The sequence below is a fragment of the Lonchura striata genome, chromosome 1 (genome assembly GCF_046129695.1).
Source record: "Lonchura striata isolate bLonStr1 chromosome 1, bLonStr1.mat, whole genome shotgun sequence".
Lineage (NCBI taxonomy): Eukaryota > Metazoa > Chordata > Aves > Passeriformes > Estrildidae > Lonchura > Lonchura striata.
In genome coordinates, this window is record NC_134603.1 from 86,083,895 (window position 1) to 86,105,230 (window position 21,336).

Consider the following 21,336-nt stretch of genomic DNA (forward strand, 5'->3'; position numbering starts at 1 on the left):
CCTCCCAGAGGCTGCCAAGAGCTTGAGAATAGGTCCAGCTACCCATTCCAGGCTTACGTGGCACACTCATTGCCAGAACCAATGGAAGTCCCAGAGTGGGTGCCAGGTGACTGACCTGCCTCAGTCACTATAGGCAACAGCAAGGTACATGAAATACTGTTGGGTGCTTTTGGACCTTTGGGATACAGGTTAAGTACATTACTGGTTATTGATGTGGACTATCTTAGGCAGATTTGTGCCATGGTGTGAACACTTGTATGGTTCAATTGGTGTATATATGTATGTCTGTATAGATACATAATTTGGTAGGAGAATAATACAAGGAAATAAATGAATCACAGGGTATTGCTATTTTCTTTTTCATTAAATTGTTTTTCTAAAATGTTTAATTACAAAAGATGGTTTACACTCATGAACTGTTCTGAAGCATCTCGAATGAACCCTAGATCTCAGTTAAAAGTGAGAGGAATCAGGAATTTGAGTCGCTATAATGCATTTGTAAATATCTGATGTTGGCAAGAGATACAGTTAGACTAGCTGGTCCCTTAAAAATTGACAGAAATAGGTCATTGGAGGCAATAGGAAAATGGGGAAAAGTATGAAGGAAAGCTGTGATGTCTCAATATGAAGTCCCTCTTTCAGATACCTTTTGCAACACAGGTACCTAGTACAGAATCTCTTGCAAGAGAAGCTGGAGGGTTCAGATCTACAGACACCCCCAAGGTCTTTAGCCCTAAATGGTTCCTGACTCTAGATCTAATAGGAAGTGTTTAAAACTCATATGAGGTTCTCCCCCCTACCCTCCCCTCTCCCCTGCAAGTGACTGTTGCATAGACTTGACACTGGAGCTGATGTCACTATTATTTCAAAGACATGGTGCCCTTTTACTTGGCCCACAGTAATATCTGCAGCAGTGGCAGGAGTTGGGGGAACAACTGACAGTTGCCAAGGTCCAGTACTGTGGAAGGGGCTGACACTTCTATTGTTTTAATTAAGGCACCTATACCTAATTGTGGAGCCTGTGCCAAAATTAGAGGGTCCCACCTTGTCTGAAAATCTAGGGTAGAAAACAGTCCATTGCCTAACAGCGTCAACTTCTACAGCATGACAAGGGTCCTACTGAATTAATTGCATGCAATTCAAAGCTGTTTGTTTGGCTAATTGTCTCCAGGTATTTTTAAATACATTATATTATACTGACTGAAACAAAATTATGGCAAGATTCATGATATCATATGGAGCAAGCACATCAGCATTAATAACACAAATTAATTGCATTACTTCTGGAGAATTAATACTATATTTAGCCACCTTTGCTTGAGGTCTTGCATGACCTTCCATGCAAAAACTTGATGACTATCACTTTTTCCTGAATTAGGAACCACTTTGAAAACAGGAAAAGCCATAGGCTTACTACAAGCAACATCCACATCAACACTCTGGATTTCTGACATTTTTGGTGGACCTATTTTTTCTAATAAATCCCAATCCCCCACTTCAGCTGCCTTCTTTTTAATATGATTCCAAAATTGTAAAGGATGTCAGGCAGTTACAGTCACTTAACAGGGAGGTAAACTCCATGGAGCAGCAGGCTTAGATCTCTTATGGGGTTTGCAACAGAGAGATTCATGCACCAGTTCAAGTTTCCTTGTCACTGGCATTTCCATCAGCCTCACTATCAGATAAGGGAGGATATGGTGCTGATGGTATCATTTGTTTGTGCAGGTTGGGGGAGAGGTGGAGGGGCAAATGGTTCAGTTTGCTGCTCTTTTAAAGTTATTCCAGCTAACTGTGCAGAAGTAGCATATTTCGACTTAGCACTTAATTCAGCTAACTGCTGCACAGAGGAGGGGTACACATAGATTTTGTTTTTTGCTTCAACTCTTCTCCCACTCCCTTGCTCTCCTGTCCTGTTCCATCCTCCACTCTCTCAAAGTCTCATGGAGCAGTCTCCAGGTGACAGCCAGCTCAGCAGCTGTATTGTCCCCCTTCGACACCACATCCCATAGTCTCTCCCCAACTTCTTTTCACTCTCTCACACTAAAAGCCGTACTTATATCAGTTTCAAAATCTTGTGACCTGGTCCACAGGAGCATACAATGAAGAGCATAATCAGTAGTCTCAATATCTTTTCAACAAAGCCTTCCAAGTAGACAAAACAGTCTGTTCTTCAATGGATATGTGAAGAATATGGAGAATAGGTTATTCCCCATAATGTCCCCAGCAGTTCACCTGTATCCCAGGGGTCAAAATCAGTCTGGTCTGGACTGGCAGCATCCCTGCTGTTGCTGTCAAAGCCATGCTGGGCCCCGTCTCCAGCTGTGGACCCCCCCCCCCCCCATTTACATTGGGGTCACCAGATGTCACTGTTGAGACAGTCATGACACACAGAAGAATACCATGTATTTCAGAGGGCTTCTCTCTGTTTATTTTAACAGCATGCTGTCTTTTATACCTTTCCAGAAAGTTTATACTTATTCATTGGTCACAACAAATCAACACAGTGCTCATTGGCACAGAGTGGTCTCCACCACTGTTTTCAGCTAACATCCAACTGCAGGGCCCCCTTGTTCATCTTTTCTTCTTCTCAGTTTCCATGTCGATGACCTTGGTAGAATTCCTTTCAGTGGTAAACACCACTCTTATCAGCCTCTTCTTCAACCAACACTTCCTAGCCCACAGACCAGTTGTCAGCCCCTTCCACACAGTACTCTGAGTTTTATTAATCCTGATGGGCAGGTAGCTACAATCTGTCCTTACGTAATCTCAGTACCATTAGATTTGAGGAGATGTGATTGTTTGACTCAATGGTGTACAGCAACATGGTCCCTGGAAGTCTTTGGGAATGGAAATCTTAGACTAAGCTGTTGAACTGCAGATGGTGACTATTCTGCATCTTTTACAGGCATTGACTGACTTGCAAAAATTGCTAAATACAATTATTTGGATCAGGCTACTATTGGAATTACTGAATGTGCTGTTGGCACCACTTTTTGATGTACTAAAGTTGATCTCTCCTTGTTATCCTCCAGGAGCTTATCCCCAGGAATTCTTGATGCATTAGAGTGGGTAGAATTAGCAGAGCAAGGGAGACAGCAGAAACATATGGGTGATGGGAACATATCTTATGCTTGCATGTTACTTTATGAAGTTGTATAGTGATGTGATTAAAGTTGTATAGCTATTGATAGAATTATATAGGTGTTGATTTTATTACTATCCTGATATATGGCCTTTAGCTTATTCTTGTGTGTTATTTTATAAAGTTGTACAGTGATTGACCTTGTCAATATCCTATAGGTATAGGGATTTTGATGGGGGATGGGAGAAAGTGACAGCTTTCCTCAGCTGTCCCACCTCAGCATAGGGGACTTCTTCAAGACCAGGGTTATTTCCACTGACCCAACAGGTAGATTCTCCTGGCTGCACCAAGAGTACAATTCCATTTTTTATGAGTTAGAGACAGTGAGAAGGCAGAGCTAGTTTCTTATAGGAACAGTCACGTGCTGGAGAAACAAGACTGATGGCAAGTATTCATAGTAAAGATAGACCCAAGGCAAAGTGCCAAGCATTACACAATTTGCATTTGGTAGCCCTGTCCCAAAGGCCATCCCAGTTACCATATATCCTGCTGTGCTGTGGCTAGTCAGATGCAGTTTTTCTCTTACTACACACATGCAGTGAGTAGAGCTTTGACCAGGCAATATTTTATGCTTGTTTTCATGTGTTATCCAAAAAAAAAAAAAACCACCCAGAAGGCAATCAAAACTTTTGGTTGTGAAACATCCGACCTGAAGTATAGATAAAAAAAGCTAAGAAACTGGCAAAGCTGATGAAAACATTCCATGTTTATCGATGCTTCAGGCTAATATTTAAGAGAGCAGGCCTAAGTGTTGATGCCCTTCAAGATCAGGTATATGCATTAAACAGCTTATTCTAGTAGGTGGCTTTGCAGGACCTTTAGGTTGGGCAGGATCTGTAGTTTGCTTTTAAAAGTAAGTTTTATACTTTTCAAGGAAAACTAAGGTTTCTTACTGTGTTTATTTTTCGAGGTTCTGTCCCTAATAACCCTGGTGCTAGGCAACTTCTTTATACTTGCCTCCTGATAATGAATCATGCTCACCTGAGGAGACAGAAAACAATTCTTTGTTGTCGTTCACAACAATCAGTCATACTTTCTTGCTGGTTATCAAAATCATACATCCTCTTTGCAACTGGTTTACAGGATAAACAAGCACACAGAATACACAGCAAGTATAAAAGAAAATGAGCAAATGAATTATCCTGTCATTCTATTTGGAGCTCTTCACAAAGCAGGAAAAAGCTGAAGTGTGCAATAAAGCTATTACAACATGCATCACACACATACATCTACTGAATGATATGTTTGTATTACCACAGTACTTCAGTAAGCCCTAGCCATGAACAATGAGAAGCCATTTCAATCAGAGTGATATAAATGACAAAAATATTACTCTTCTCCAAGGCAATTACTCTGAGAAACATCTCAGATGTAGAGTGCAACAAGTGCTTACAAGCAGCTTCCCCACAATTTAAATTTCAGGAGTACAATTTTGCTGTACTTACAGAATGATGTTAACCCACTGTTTAGAAGTCAATTATGAGAATGGGGAGGAATTGGATTATGGTATCGATAGAAAGGCATGTGCCACTGAGCCAGCCTGAAATAATTTCTGATCATTCTCTATCTAAAAAGCTAAGTCTCTTCTGGTCTTGCAAGTCAAATTGTGTAGATGTGACATGCCTTTGTTTCACATCCCAGAAGATGGCAGCAGTCCCACAGTATTTAATTTATTTAGAGCTTATAGTTACTCTCAAGATTTTCTTGCAGTTTTCTCTATTTAACCACTAAAGAAGTAAATATTCCTAATCATCATTTTGCTATTAATGTGGAGTTTGTACCTTGCAATTTACCACCTATTTATGGTAGGGGGTTAAAAATTCTTTTAAAGGAGACTAAAATGAAACTAAACTCACTTGTATTAAAACACCTTATTAACAAGCTCTTACACATGTCTTTGTAAAAGCTTAAAAAGCACATTACCTGCCTCAAACACTGTTAAGACCACTGAAAGACTTTGCCAGGAGATAAGTGACTGTAGGGCACTAACCCCAGCCCTGGGGGAGGTGAGGTCTGGCTAATGAATCCAGGCAGAAATTCCCCCTGGAGATAAGTGTGTAAAGGCAAGCTCATACGGATATCACCAGCCAAAAAAAGACCAGTGGGATAGATAGCATCTGTGAGCCCTGAAGCCCCTCCCCAAATTTGCCTTCATGGATACCTGGAACTTGGTCTGTAAGTTAAGCCACCATGATAGGATAAGAAATCTTTGAGTGAAGATAAAGGTGGTCCAGATGTCATCTCAGACCTACTGTGGGTTAACAAAACCGGGGGAGATTAACACAGCTGGGGATGCAGAATGTATCACTGAAAATGGATGCAGAGAATACAGAATGTATGGGCCACAAGAAAAGGCAACACAGAAACTATGTTGAAATCAGCTCACACTGGGTAAAATGTGATTCTGGCAGAGAGAGATTGCAAACACTGACTCACAACCCACCAACTCAAAAAAGTCACCAACCCAAAAGAAAAGAAAGACTTAGCATGGGCCTGATCATCATTAGAAGTGAGGGACTCATTTAACTAATACAATAAGAGAACTGTGTAGTCAATGAGCATTAAATCCTTTGTTTGCTAAAATGTATAAATAGTGAAAAGCTTTTAACAACCTGGGGACACCCCGCACCACTGAGGGGCAAGGTGAGGAAGGACTTATGGGATGCAGTTGTATCCATGGGTGATGACTGCCTTCTGCTTGATCTCTCTCTCTCTCTCTCTCTCGATCTCTCGATCTCTCTCTCTCTCTCTCTCTCTCTCTCTCCCATTCCTGTCTTCTCTATTTCTTTCTATCTCTCTACCTCACACTTACTTTTAAATAAAATCTGCATTATTGGCTTGGACACATGGTCTTGTCTGAACCTTAATGCAGGCAGATATATCTCTCACTATGATTCATAACAACATGCAACACTGTTTATTTAGTGTTTACTGACAATAAGGAGATACTAAAAAATAGTAAAAATTCTGTGCTTATCTTCAAAATTACTGTCTATTTCTCCATCTCTTCCATAGAGGTTTAACAGAAGCCTGAAAGAATTTTGAACAGCTAATTAAAAAAAAAAAAAAAAAAACAAACAAACCCACAAGATCTTTTCTCAGATTTGCAGTGAAGGTTCATTCAACAAAGCTAGTTGATTATTTTTTTAAACAGGACTAATCTAGACAATACTGAAACACTTTTCATTAATTCAATTAACACTTTTCATTCCACGAAAATAAGAAAAAAAGATGTTCATACCATATATAACCTGAAACTATGACACTGAGTTTCATCAGTGCTAAATGACACACACACTCAATGCTACAGAAGGAAAGTGAGATCTCAAGACAATCTTGAGTCCTGCAATATTTTGCTAACAGGCCAGACTGGCAACAGAAGCTGATGAAGCCCAGGACTACAAATGGATTTAGTGTAAGAGGCTAGAACTGCAATTGCTATCTTTATATTCTTTTCATCAATTTTAGGCCTATATCCTAGGATCTCTTTGAGAATTTTCTTTGAGAATCTTTTATAAGGAATCCTCAGAACATCTTAGAATTTTCAAGGCACAAATACTAGACTGAGAAAGACTCCTAGCCTACTCTGAAAATTACCTCTAAGAACTGAATAAATCTGAAAAAGTGAAGAAAAAGAAAAAAAGTGAAGAAACTTACAAATGACTGAAAACTCAGTCCTTACTACCAACTATTAAAAAGTTAGATAACTTCCAGTTTCTCCCTTCATTTCATAACTTCCCATAACACTTTCTAGCATGCCTTCTGGAATCCTGGTTCCTAAAATCTTACTTTTAAATTTTTTTAAATGCATTTCATATTTATTATTTTAAGAATTTTCCTACCACCCCTAATCACTGCTGAGTTACTAAGGCAAACACAAAAGATGAGTGAGAAGAAGAAAAGATCATCTCCTATTAATTGCTGAGATGGGTATGTCTTAATGGGTATATCTCAATGTTTCTTCAGAAAATACATGACCGCTAATTTCAAGTTGTTTCATGCACAGTATATAAATATTTCAATACTCTTCAATCAAACAGAAAATCTTATGAACCTCTCTGTGAAATCACCTAGCATTGTAGCAATATTATTCTCAACACAGAGAAATATTTGGGAGTCAGACCATAGCAATCTTCCTCATCCCTTAGAAATGTTGACATCCTGTTACATTAAAGTTTTACTTTACTATTTGGTATGATTGAAATATCATAATCAGGAGGCTTAATATGAAATATCTCTATGAGCTAAAATAACCATGTATTATCCAAATAAAATTCACACAAAATAACTTATTCTGTCCTAATTAGTCTAAAATTAATTCTATAGTGAAGCACCAAGTGATTTGTCTACAAGATTATAGGGTAATGCTTCTACTTTGAATTGTAGGGACATGATAGAGATGAAGATAAATTTTAATAGTTAAAATGTTATTTTTAATACGTGGAGGTCATTATACTATAAACAATCACAGATATTATGAGACTAATGGGCAGAACATATTCAAAATTGCAAAAGCACATAGAACTGTATTTTTATAATGTTATCCTTGGCAGCAAAGCCAGCATATGCATATCCTTCTCCTCAGTCCTCTCAACCCTGTCTCTTCTGACTCCTTCATAAACACTATCTACCAGATGTGCTGGTACAACTTTTATGGACCACTTCATCTTTGCAAAGATCTCCATTAAAATAGTCAGCCCTCACAAGCAAAAGTATTATTTTAAGCTGGTAAATTTAATTGGTCTTTTATATTAAAAAACAGGAAGACTGGTGCAAGTGAGGGAGAGCAAGAGACAGCAAACAAGTAGGTAGCACAGGAAAATTAGGTGACTCTAAAATATGGCTATGCTGCAAAGAAAAGCATGCCATGTGGCTCTATCTAATAGGTCATATTACCTTAGCAGTGAGAAACAAAACCAGCTTTTATCATCTGTTTTCTCAGAGAATAGCTCCAATGAAGCCAACATAGTTGAACTGGTGTGAAAATGGAGGTATTTAAAAACCATGTAATAATAACTGTACACAGGCAAAACCTGGTCCTCGGAGAGATGTGCAAGCATATTCTGGCCCTGTGGCTCAACAGGACAGGTTCTGCCTCCCACTGATGCCACCTAGAACAGCTGCACAGCTGTAAATAGGGGAGCAGTCATGATGATTCTCTAAGAAGATTTCTAGATCCTGAAGACACCTCTATACCTTGCTAGCATCCCATGAAAAACTGGGTTGGTGAATACCTCCATAGTGTCCTATTCCGCTCACACTCCAGACTGAATACGTGATCCTGGCTTTGCTTTCAAGTGGAAGTTAGTACTGCATGCATCTATTCCAGCCTTTACTCCCACAAGTAAATACAAAATTTTTAACCATCCTGAATTGATTGGCAGAGAACAACCCACTGTCCCACCTTATTTTAGTTGTTGATAGGCTGCATTCCGTGGCACACGCAGAAATAGAGAACTGTTCTGAATACATGGTGTCCTCATAACCTAAGTATTCCAAAATGAAACAGTTCATATTTCAGCATAACTGCAAAGTTCATCACTTATGTTAGACTTTTTTCCCAAACACTGATAAAGTCATTAAGCAGCAGAAGTCAGAAAACTGATCTCTGCAGGCTGTCATGAGAAACACTCTCACTCAGTAATTTTTTATTTATAATTACTATTGGGAATTGTCACTTAATCAGCCCTAAATTCATTAGTGCCAAGTTGATTATCCTACTGGATAATCAATCAAGATGCCACGCAGTACTAAGTTAAATACCTCACAAGAAAAAGTCTGCTATGTCAAAAATATTACCTTTATCAACTAAACTTGCAGCCTCATCAAGAAGTGGCTCCACAAGCAGCCATTCTATCACTTTGCCCAGGATCAATATCACAGATGATGGATTAATCACTTTTTGTATTATTTTTGTATTTGTATAAGAGTGAATATCACTCTTACTGACTCCAGTGCAGTCCTAGCTTCCTGGCAGCTCAGGGAGCTTCTTGGCCAGCTGCTGGATAAAGCTCTTCTGGACTGCTGGCTTAAACCCTCTGCCTTTATTCATCTCCCTATTCTGATCAGCAACTTAGTTACAACATGCTTACTTGTCATTCCTCAACAGAAATACATCTTCTGTTTGCTTTTTCCTAACTGCAGAACATAAACATAAACTAATGGAAAATCCAAACTTTTACATTCTTCCTGTAAACACAATACCTACCTAAAAATGAGTCAATGCTACTGGTACGTCACACTCTTCTTTATCCTTAAACATTTTTTTTTGCATTGTCCGTAGTACTTCTTAAATGTGGGGCTTTTTTACTTATTGGTGAATTTTGAGGCAAAAGGAACTGTTACTTAGTCTGCACTCCAATTTGCCATGAAGATTTGTGCCACACAAATGCCTGGAGATGAACCAAGGATATATCATGGCTGTGCCAGTGTGGAAAAGCAGCTGAATGTCTGCTCTGCTCACACCAAGTACATCATACTTAATGTATGTGCATACAACAAATACACAGGGCTCAGGGCTGAACTGTCCTGGCTTCTGTGCATTGAATTTTAATTAATTTTGTTCTGAAAACTGTACATATTTGCAGAAATTAGTGCTGAAAATCTGACCCCAGGACAGTGTTTCTCTGAACTGTGGTACCCTGTACCAGTTGTTACTAGTCTCACTGTTTCTACCCCTGGAATTAATTGCTTATTTACATTGATGGTTTTAGTGTTGATTTAATCTTTACTGAACTTTTAAATAATTTCTTAATTCCCACCCCACCACCCCCCCCGACTTCCCCCTTCCCCCCCCCCCCCCCCCCCCCAAATTTTTTAAGTTAAAGCACTAAAGAAAGTACTAAAAGGCTAAGAAGAAAAGTAATTCTTCCTTACTGGCAGCAGTACCTTTTATGGCAACACAGTGAATCTGCTTGCAGGATGTGTTTCAGGCAAGCAAAACCCTCCTCCAAGGGGGCTCTTGAGAAAAATGGCAAGTGGTCAGTGATGACTGAGGAGCTGAGCCGGGTACAAAGTCTAGACTTGCTAGTGCATGTATTCATTTATGCACATGAAGTATCCCACCCAAATTGGGGCACCCCAAATCTGGATTGACACAGGTTTCTGATAGTTTCTCTATAATCTTATTGAATTGTTCAGGTACAACACAATTTGAGTCATCAATAACTTCCCTATTATGAATTAGCAGTGGCAGTAAAACTCTGCAAAGCAATAGCATCTCTGCAGCATTCTTGCTGCCTGTTGATCAAGATGTTCATGGAGTCAGTCTTGAGACAGACACATTCTTATGATGCCAGATGACACTAGGAGGGTTTCAGAGATGTGCTAGAGGAGCTAGGATGCTGGTGTTGTTTAGGTCACCCAGGCATGTCTTTTCTCATTCACAGAAGGCTCTAAGCTTCTAGGAAGCCAAGTCCTTCTTTCCAGGACTGTACTTTAGACTTACTTCAGGATAAGCAATATTAAACTCTCATATAAAATTCCAATACCTTTTTCCATTACAGGGTATAATGTTACCTAATGAATATGACTAGCAGGAAAGAGGTTTTCAAAAAAGCCACATTTTTTGATTATTAATGAAATGTTTGCCATTTCATTTCAGATGAGTGAAAATAATCATCTAATGAATACTGCCCATGAGCTGTAAACACAAAGTTCTGTTCTATTGCTTGCATGGCAGACACTCTTTTCAATAGTAATAGCCATACAACAGGCTACAAGGCAAAAGTATTGAATAATCTGTGTAGTTATCAAAATAGTTTTCTGTAGTAGTAATGTTGACATGTCTTAAAATTCAACTGACCCTCTCTTGAACTCATTAAAACTTTTGCCCCCACTACATCCCTGAGTATGTTTCACAATGTAAAATTACTTCCTTAAAACAAAACAGAATGAAGAAGAATAGGTGGAAGAAGTGGGGATAAAGAATCTGTTCTCTGCCAGTGTTCTCAGCTGCTTACCCATTTTTCCTTGGAACTCATGGTTTTTAGTTTATCTGCCTTAGCCTGTCCTCTACAACTTTGGCCATCAGAATTTTGTAGTTTCCTACATTAGTAGGTAAATTTATATATTTGATTTCATAGAGCTTTGCTAGTTTTTAAACAGTCTTTAAATTATAGGAATAATTATCGTAACAAATGTATTTGCTTAATTTTGGCATCTATCTATGGAAATATCATTCATCAGATATTTAAACTTTTTTAAATAAAAATTAAAGTTGTTGCTTAGTAAAAAACATATGAAAGTCACACCATAGAGTAGACTTATGAAACCTCTGACTCTGATTCTTTTCCAGGCTTCCCGAATCAATCACCTAGAACTGTCTTTCACTCCTTCTGGTTTACCAAGCACTCTGTGAATGACATTTCAGCCTTTAGTAATTATATATAAAGAAGGGCTTTTTTCTCCATTCTACCTGAAAGTAAAAAGATGTTTCCATACTCTTTGAAGAAGAAAACACTTTTGAAAAGAATATTAAAATAAAGCTGCAACAAACTCCTATAAACTCAGCTAATAATTGGGTGCAGAAGTTTGCATGTGCAATCACAAGTGAACGGTGACCAAAGACAGACCAAAGGCTGGACTTGACGATCTTGGAGGTTTTTCCCTTAATGATTCCATGATTCTAAGATATCATGCATTCTAAGATACCAAAGCAAATATGGTCTGTAAAGTGTACAAATAAACAGGCAAGTAGTGTTCAAGCTGCATTTAAGGAATACAGAGTTGTAACAAAGGGTCCTTCTCATTCCAGAGGCACCTTTATTGCTGTCAATAAAAAGGAGGTTTAGCTAGCATGGACTTCTGTTGCCTTTTTTTCCCCCAGTACATCCATGTGAACTAGAAGAAAAAGAAAACAGGGAATTTCATTTCACTAACACCACCACAGCTAAAATAAACTTGCCATTTCACTTTCAAACTAGAGCATTTACAGGAATTCATTTGCACTCTGGAAAGGAGGTAAACTTCTCATTACATTAAACATTAATTCACAAGTGTAGAAATCTCTATTTTGCACATACAAAATGCTTTTGACAGAGTCATCTCAATTTTTATAAATACAGGAAACTTCCCTATGCAGCAATAGAGGAGTCAATCTTGGTTGAAAAGGGAAGCACAGCAGTTTGTCCCAGCTGACAATGACAACTGGTGGATAAGATCATCTGAGTAGGGAATCCCACTTTGTTACAGGCTTGTATTGTGCTGAAAGCATGAGAAAGTCCCTAAGTATTAAATTGAAATTCCCTCAGTATTACATTAGGTAGCCTTGGGCAAGTATTAAATTTGTTAGCATCATAATTTTTGACCATAAAATTGAAAAAGATGAAGCAAAGTTTGAGTAAATCAAACAAAAATTAGAGAAGTCATTTAGAATGAGGTCTTTAATATTCAATGCTCAGTTAGTTAATAAATAGTGTATTGATTCTGATTTTCAAATGAATTACTAGGTTGCACATAGTGCTCTAATAATTTGGACTAGTTATTGCATTCTATGTACTGTAAAAATTATTTCTTTCAATTATTTGCTGAAAGGAGTCCTTTTAGAATTTTTGAAAGGACAAGTAAAATTAAAATCTAGTTGTTGTTAGAGATTTTTGCTTTTCTGGAAGATAATATTTAGATATTCTAGTATATCTATATACTTTGAGGTTCTTAGTGCCATGAAGTACTAAATTAGAAAATCTCTCAAACTACCTCTAATGAAATAGTAATGTTAGATGCTTCACAAAACAATCATTGATGCAATTTATTATCATGCCTAAATTAATGAAGGCTCCAAGGACAGATGAAGTAGTTTATATTTTTTACAATTACAAGGTCACATACAACCATTATTCCAGAGCAGTCATTTGTAATCACATTTTTCCAAGAGTAGTCTCAGTATCTGCTACAGTCTTACTCACATTATCTTCAGTAAATATCTCCTAAATGGCTTAGAAGCTTTTCAATCTTTGATGTAGTAATTCTTTTACATACCAAGCCTAGCACTTTTTTTTTTTTTTTTTTTTTTTTTTTTTTTTTTTTGTTCCTTCTGCTAACATGAATTGTTTCTCCAGCCAGTTTCTCCAGACTGTCATTTTCAGGAGCTATCTTTTTGTATAGCTGTGCTTTGGGAGTTTTCCAATATCATTGTAAGTTCCTAGTAAGAAAGGGTATCCAAAAAAATCCCTTCACCTTCACCACAGGAATGATAAACTTGTTACTTCTCTGTTGTTATGCAAAGTAATCGTATTTCTCTGCTGAGGTGCATATCCCCCCACCACCTTTATCCCTTTATCATTTGAGGTGCTTTTCCCCCAACCACTCAGGTTGCTTTTCAATTTCAGGAATGCTTGTTAGGCCCAAGCCTTGATTAATGCCTCTTATCCAGTTAAGCTCCCCTTGAGATAATTGGAAACACTGTCTTCCCCCAGGAATTTTTGTTGTCTGATGAGGTCCTGTTTCCGAACCAAAGAGCATCCCTGGTCTTCATGTATACCATTCTAGACCAATTCGGACCTGATTTTACTTTGTGAACCTTATCACCAAACCTTGTGCTTTTGCAAACTTATGTTAAACCTGCTTTTGTTGACATCTTGGTCAGTGTTTCTCTAAGCGACCTACACCATTCATTCACAATGCTCTCTCTTACCTTTCACTTTTCAGACATTTCTTTCAACTTGGAAAGAACTAACCTTCATTGTTGCTTTCTCATTGTCACCTATTTAATTGAAAGTCTTTTTTAGCAGTTAATTTTGCTTTAGATATCTCAGTATCTGATTTCTTGTTGTAAAAGTCCCTGACTGTAATTACCTTTCTGTCCTTTGATTAAAGGAGCTTTCATACCCTAAATCAGTGCTGATGACTTTTCCTGCAATAAGCTCAATGACATCATGTATAATTGTAGTTTCTTGCAACATCTTTTCCTTTCCCTGCAATTACATTCCAAGGTTCTCTTACTGAGTATCTTCTATTGGCATTCTTTCCTTTTCTGCGATTTAATAAATTTGTTACATACACTCTCTGGACTGTTTCCTAACAGCTTGAGATGAGCCTAGAGCAGTAAGTTAGCATGAATACATCTTCTGTTGCTCTTATACTTCCCTTTTGGATGGAGTAGCTGGCCACTGTGAGGCAAAGGCGGTTTCATAGATATAAAACTTCAGCTGCAAGTGTAATAATCTCACTGAAGTACCATCACTGCCCTCTAGTTTGACCCTGCAATGTTCTCCCACTAGGCTCAGCAATAAGGACTCCAGATCCACACAAAAGATGCAGCATGAGATTTTAAGGGGAAGAAAGAAAGGATCAAGCCTCCTGCATCGAGTCTTAGATCTCCTCTCCTCCATGTCAGCTTCTTCTCAAAGGACACTCCGTGTTGTTCCTACATAAAAGTAGGCTGTAAAAACTTTTTTTAAGCGATCTTACACTGACTTGCTTCCCACAGCAGTTCCCCAAGTACAGCTGAAGCCAGTTACAGTTTTCTATTGCAGCTCTAGAAAGCAGTCAAGACCAGACAGATCAGAGTATTTTCACAGTCCTTCTTTCAAACTGTCTTTCCGCATTTCTCAGTCTTGATCTGAACATCTTACTCAAACAGCAACATAGATAGTTTTTCATAAGTACTTCACAAGATTTGAGACTTGTTTCTTGAATGACATGGAAGAATAAATATTTTAAATCAAAGACAAATCAAGGCTAGATCAGAATTCAGTAATTCCTTGTATGACATCTATAACAAATACTGACTAAACAATACCCTCATAGTGAAAAGGTATTTTACTTGACCTAGGTGTGATCAGAAAGGAAAAGACTACAGAGAGATTATCTAATTTTCTTTATAATTTGTTTTGCACGTAGCTTTTTGCTTCATGTGCTGGAAACATAGAATCATAGAATAGCTTGGATTGGAGAGACCTTAAAGAACTACTTCCAACCCCCAATGATAATGATTAAAATGATGAAACATATAACAATAAAAATTATAATGATTAAAATTATTATAATGAGAAGACATAACTCATTCCAAATGATTAATTTCAGGCCAGTGTCACCAGGTATTAAACATCAATTATTTCCTATTTTGTGTAGGTAGGTAGGTTAGATTAGGTAATTACCCTTCAACATAGTTTTGGTTTCCATGGTTACTCAGGTGCTTCTGGCGCCTTTCTTCCACACCATTGGTTGCCACGGATACAAGTCATAAAAAATACTGCAGCTACAAGTCAAGATTGCAGTGGTATAGCCCTGCATGCTGCACATATATGCAGTATATCTTGTTTGAAACAGAATTTAAATCTGAGGGCATAATCAGTGGAGTTTTTTGAGTTAACCAAGTTAATAAATTTGTTATAAAAGAAGAGGATGCTCACCAAACATAAAATGGATATGACATGGCTATGTTGCCTGAAATAAAGCACTTGAGTACCTTCTGGCAAAAGATAGGAATATCCTGACCCTAACTGTGTTATGAAATTCCAACTCAGACCAACAGAAACTGAATCAGAGCAGAGTGCTGTCTACAGCTAAGATCAATATTATCTGATCAATGGGAAATCTCCTTCACTGTAAAATAGGTACTTGTTAAAAAGAATCCACAGTATTTGCAAATGTCTGCTGCAATGTGTAGACTGGCAAAATGAGACCAAACAGCCTATAAATGTAAAAAGAGATAGAATAGGAAGTGCACCAAACTAGGTTTATGTTTTTCTGCTCAAAAATTGCAATAAGAGTTTTATGTGGGCATTGGTACGTCTAAGTGTCTAAACTACATGGAAATACACAGTAGACACAATTAGCCTATATTCAGAAACTGAGCCTTTAATAATCTCCCTCAGACAGCCAGTAAAAAATAGATGCTCTTTGTAAATTTGCAGTGCACATATATTAAAAAATAAAATCTGTATTTTTATTAGAACATAGTTCACTAAGATCTAAGATTTTAAGTTCTTTCAAATGGCAAAAATTAAGAATACCTATACATTTCAGATATAACAAACAACTTGCTGAAAATTAATAACTTCTGATCTTGTAAAAGCTCAAAAATTGTTACAGGGTGCTATAGCACAATATATCATCCTAGTTGCAATAATATTTATTATTTGAAAGACAGTTTAAAGTATATTTTAGAAACCTTTCTGAATATTATTGCTATCTGAAACAACAGATCACATTTCTAAAGTAGAATGTGGCTGAATAAAAAACACCTTTCTCCCCATGAAAGAGAAAGCTTTAATTTTTTAATGGATGTTCACTCTCTGCTGCAACTTCTAGAAATCCTAAGAATTAAGTGTCTAAATAAAAGCTTGAATTGTTCTTTTGTCTTGATATTTTTGAGGATCTTTCCTTGTAAATAGATATCTCTCTATTTCCTTGTCTAAGACACTATGTTTAATTTCTAAATAATTTTTAAATGCATACAGGAAACTCATAGTACTTTCTTTCTAGTGTTAACTGTATATTATTGACAGTAACTTTTTTAATGTACAAAATGTGGGCAAAAAATAGAAATGGCTTTCATTTCTGAAATATACACTATCCTTCTAAAGTTGGATAAAGTAAATGGACAATCTTATAATCTGCTTAGGAACATAAGAATAAATTCTAGAGACCCATAGTCTACTGTTTAAAATATTACATTGCAATTTTAGATGGTTGACCATTCTTATACTAAGATATTACAGAATCTGTGGCAGAAGTCTGATTAGTTGTAGAAGAAGAAAGCCTGTCTGGGTTTTTAAATATAATTTTCAATTATTTTTCTTCTTTCAAATTGCCTCCTTTCCTCTCTTTTAAACAGATTTTTTCACTTTACATCAAAGTTTGAGTTTTGAGTTTGCTAGATGATTAAGAATACTAGTTGTCAGCTAGGTAACATCATTAAGAGATTTGCAAATTCCAAATTATCATACTTAATTTAGGACCAAATTAAATAATATTAACTGTAGTTGAGGAATGACTTCTTAAGTTACCAGTGTTACAAACCAGAGACATTAAAATTAAATGCAGAATTCCCTAGGATGCTGCAAACTTTACATGAGAGCTGGTCCTCAAAACACTGCTAATCAAGCAGAAAACATTCTAGTAACACTGTTAAAAGTGTTGACACAAAGTATGGAGCTAAATCTTTAGGCTTGACTTTAACACAAAAATGAAATTGGGATGTTTAGCTCAAATATTAGCAAGGTTTTGAGTCCAAGATTTTCATGTAATTTCCAAGAACTGGCCAAAATCACCTCTCCAGAGGAGTCTTATCCATGGAACATGCTTCTGTGTGTTGGAAAATAGCTGCATGAAAATATTATTTTATTATATAAAAAATATACTGCAGAATTTCAGCAATACTGAAAAAAAATTGTGTAAAGCAAGAATATGATGAACAGTGTCTGTCTAGGATAGGTTCAGGTTATCCAGACTTTTATGCTGCCTGTTCTGAGTCACTTATTTGATAATTAAACTTCCCTATGCTTTGTTTGAAGATACCAAGCTGTAGGTGTTTGAAGCCTTAGAGCTCTGTAACTTCTTGCCAACAGATTGTATGGAAACAAAGACCTAAAATGGGGTCAAAGGGAACTTGGATGCTCATGGAGTAGAAATACACAGGAATACCACAATCAGCTCACAAAGACAAAACCAGCTGGATGCTGGGCAAAAGTGTAAGATGCCATGTATATTTTTCCCTAACTGCCTGATTTTGGTAACAAAAGAGGACAGGGTACTGCACTGAATGAACATTTGGGTTGACTGTGCTTATGTAAGAAACACTTGACGTGTAATTTTAACAATCAGCTCTCCAGCATAAAAGACAGTAAGTATGAGTGTTACATGAAAGATTCTGTTTAAGATAAAACTACACTGTGAGATACAAAAACACTTGAAGCTGAATAATTGGAAATAGCCTGGATTTTCTGTTCTGAGCCCTACACATCTCCCTGTAACTATAAACAGTAATGGTTACAAAAATGAACCACAATGACACCATTTTTTTTTTTTTTTTTTCAAAAGCGTCTATCTGCTTTTTTTCCCTGTTTCAGTCAGCTATTTCTTTTAGGAAGGCTGGTATAACAGTACAATTTCTGGTTGAGTACCTTTGTCACTATGGGCCAAAAAGGCAGCAGGGACAGTTATTTTTTTCTGGTTTGATGTGTGCAACCTATGCCAGTGTGTTTAATTCCTCTATTTTCTACAGCTGACTTGTTCTTAAAGACTGGTTAATGCTACTGCAGAAAACAGTAATAATTTTTCAAAACATGAGGGGAAGACAGCTGTAGGGATCAGAGAGTAAGAGCTCCCATCTCACCATGATATGACAACTGAAATAAAATTTTAAAGCATGTATTCTTAAAATACCCAGAAAGCTTCTCAGGAGTAACTCATCTTAGAAACATCATTGTAAAGTCTCATGATAGCTAAGACAGAAAACTCAGTATTTGATTTATTCACCTATGCTGCCAAATAACTAAAAGCTCATAAAATCCTCAGGTACATACTAATTTTTATGGAACAGCTCTCAAACATACCAGCAATAGAGAGTATTTGTGTTCCTTTTTTTTTTTTAATTTTGAAAAACTTTTTGTTTGCTTAGACTTTGAAGGAAATGATGATGATGATGATAGAGAAAAGTGTGGTACAACCTTGTTGGTGGTTTCCCACTTTGCCAAACTGTGTATTCTATATTTGCCTTTTATACACGTTTAACTATGTAGGGTTTTTTTGTAATTAATGAATCCAATGTTAAATGGAATTACTCCTTCCATCTTAAGTGACTGGGAGCATTTGAGTGCTAAGAACTGGGACTGTAATTTAAGTGATAACAGTGGTATGAAATTTGGAAGTTTAATTATTATGGTCATATGATGCAGAAAAAGACAGTCTAGCTAAAACTCACAATCTCAGTTCATATTTACTGGAATTTTTAAGGAATTGCTTCTGCACCAGTCATCCGTCTACATCTGTAACTTTGACAAAGCAAGTGTTCCCTGTTCTCCTACATCTGGTTGTGAGTGACAATGCCAACAACAATGCCAACAACTTCTGGACTATTTTGAAAGAAAGGAAAATATGATATTAATGGCTGATATTGTAGGACAGGTATTTAATATGGAGAAGAAAGAAAAGAAAAAAGAGGTTTCAGAACTTTCAGTGACTTTGCATCATGCCTAAGCTGCAGATCCATCTCTAGAGCTAACTGCTCCATCTTTAGATCAGTAGTGTTTCTTCACCTTTGAAAGAGTGAGTGGGTGGGGATGTAATATTTTTATTAGGTACAAGCAAAGTCATAATACTTTGTAAGAGACAATTCATTTTTCTAATTGCAAAGAAAGGCAAAAAGAAAATTATATTTGGTGCAATTAAGTGCTTCATCATTCTTCTAGAGTGAGAAAATCTTGCCAGCTTTTAAAAATCTTTTTGAACTACAATAAAGCAATCATATTTTTAAAAAAGGGCATAAATGCTAAATGTTTTATTGCCTATTGAATATTAAGCAAGCACTACATCTTTAATTAAATACATTTTAAATCACTTAATACATACCAAAATCACTGACAGTCAAGTGACAGAGCCCTTACCTCAATTTACCTGTTACACTGATGTAAAAGGAAAAATAACTGTTGAATATGGCAACCCAAACTGGTAAGAAAACACCATAAATATTTAATGTTATAAAAACAAAAAATGTAAAACCTAAAAAAATATTTATTAGGCTACAACTTAGAATTTGAATTCTTTTCATGAATCGGTGATCCGATATTATGGAAACAGTCCATCACAAAGGATTTACATAAACATGGAATATAAGAAAATGAAGTGGTTATATCCTATTGATAATCAGAAACTACAAAGAACCTTGATAAAATTCCATATGGTCAGAATCATTATTTTATTAATACTTTGATTTACATATCAAGAAAAGCAATCCAGGCAGAGAATCTTCTGAGAATCCAGTAAAATCTTTAAACATTTCCACATTAAAATAGCCTAAAATTACTAAAACAGAAGAGATATAACAAAGTAAGGAAATGTTAAACAACTGTGATGTAAATAATAATTAGATGGATTAAAAAAAAAAAGGGGGAGAATCAAAACCACAGTAATAACAAGAAATCATTTTATCATTATTAAAAGTATACATCTAAAGAACATTTGTACTCTTAGCTATTCAATATAATCTGATCTTAAGAGTAGAAAATAATGTCAAATGTAAGTAACAAAAATTTGTTTACAAAGAGGCTGTCATTTCAGTAAGGCTGAGAAAACGGGAGGCTTAAACGGAAGATACAGTAGGCAGAAATGTTGTTACATTACAATTGAAATGAAAGTATTACTGCATCTGCAACAACCCATGGTAAGATCATTACTCTGTCATTACTTACAGATTCATGCATACTTGACAATAAATGGACTTAAAAACATACAGAAATGTTGTAAAACTACAGTTTTGATTAAGGAACACAGAAAAAGTATAGACTGCCTCAATGAAACATAGCATACTTCAACAACAGAAAGAAAGGATGTCACTCTCACCTTTTGCACTTTTATTAGATTTCCTGATACTGTCACTGGTGGGAAGGGGAAGCCAATAAAAACCTACTCAGACACAATTGGTTAAGGCAGAAGCTTTACCTGGGCTGGCAGCAGAAATGACATGTAAGAACAACTGACACAGGTGACAAATGTGGCCCAGGGGAACTCACCTCATTCCAGCTTTCAAAAACTTTTACAATTATTGATGAATTAAAAAAAAATAAAATCAGTCTCAGGTACCTTGAAGGTGAATATTACCCTCTTTTCCAGTGTTGATAGACACTTCCTTGACCTGAAACAGATGAAGTTATTTTACCTATTCAAATGGGAGGTGGGAAAAGGTTATTTTCAGAAAAGTGCAACACAATTAAATAAGGGTTAATTAATGTGACCTAAGTGGCCTATGTTCCAAACCTCTTCCTTTTGAAACAGATGTCACAGGGAAAACTTCCTAGCAGCTGGTTTAGCAAAACAGTTGAAAAGGGGAGGGAGAGTAGGGTGCAGGGTGACTGGAAGGGCTGTGCCAGCCCCCTGTGGTGGGAGGGACCTCCTGTATAGCACCATAATTTTGTGTTATGTCTCAGGTCAGGGCTTCCCTGACACAAGAAGAAACTGCTGATAAGGTCCATTTGGCAGTAATGGGAGCTGCATGTCAGAGGCAGACTCCAAAATGAACCCGAATATCTGGC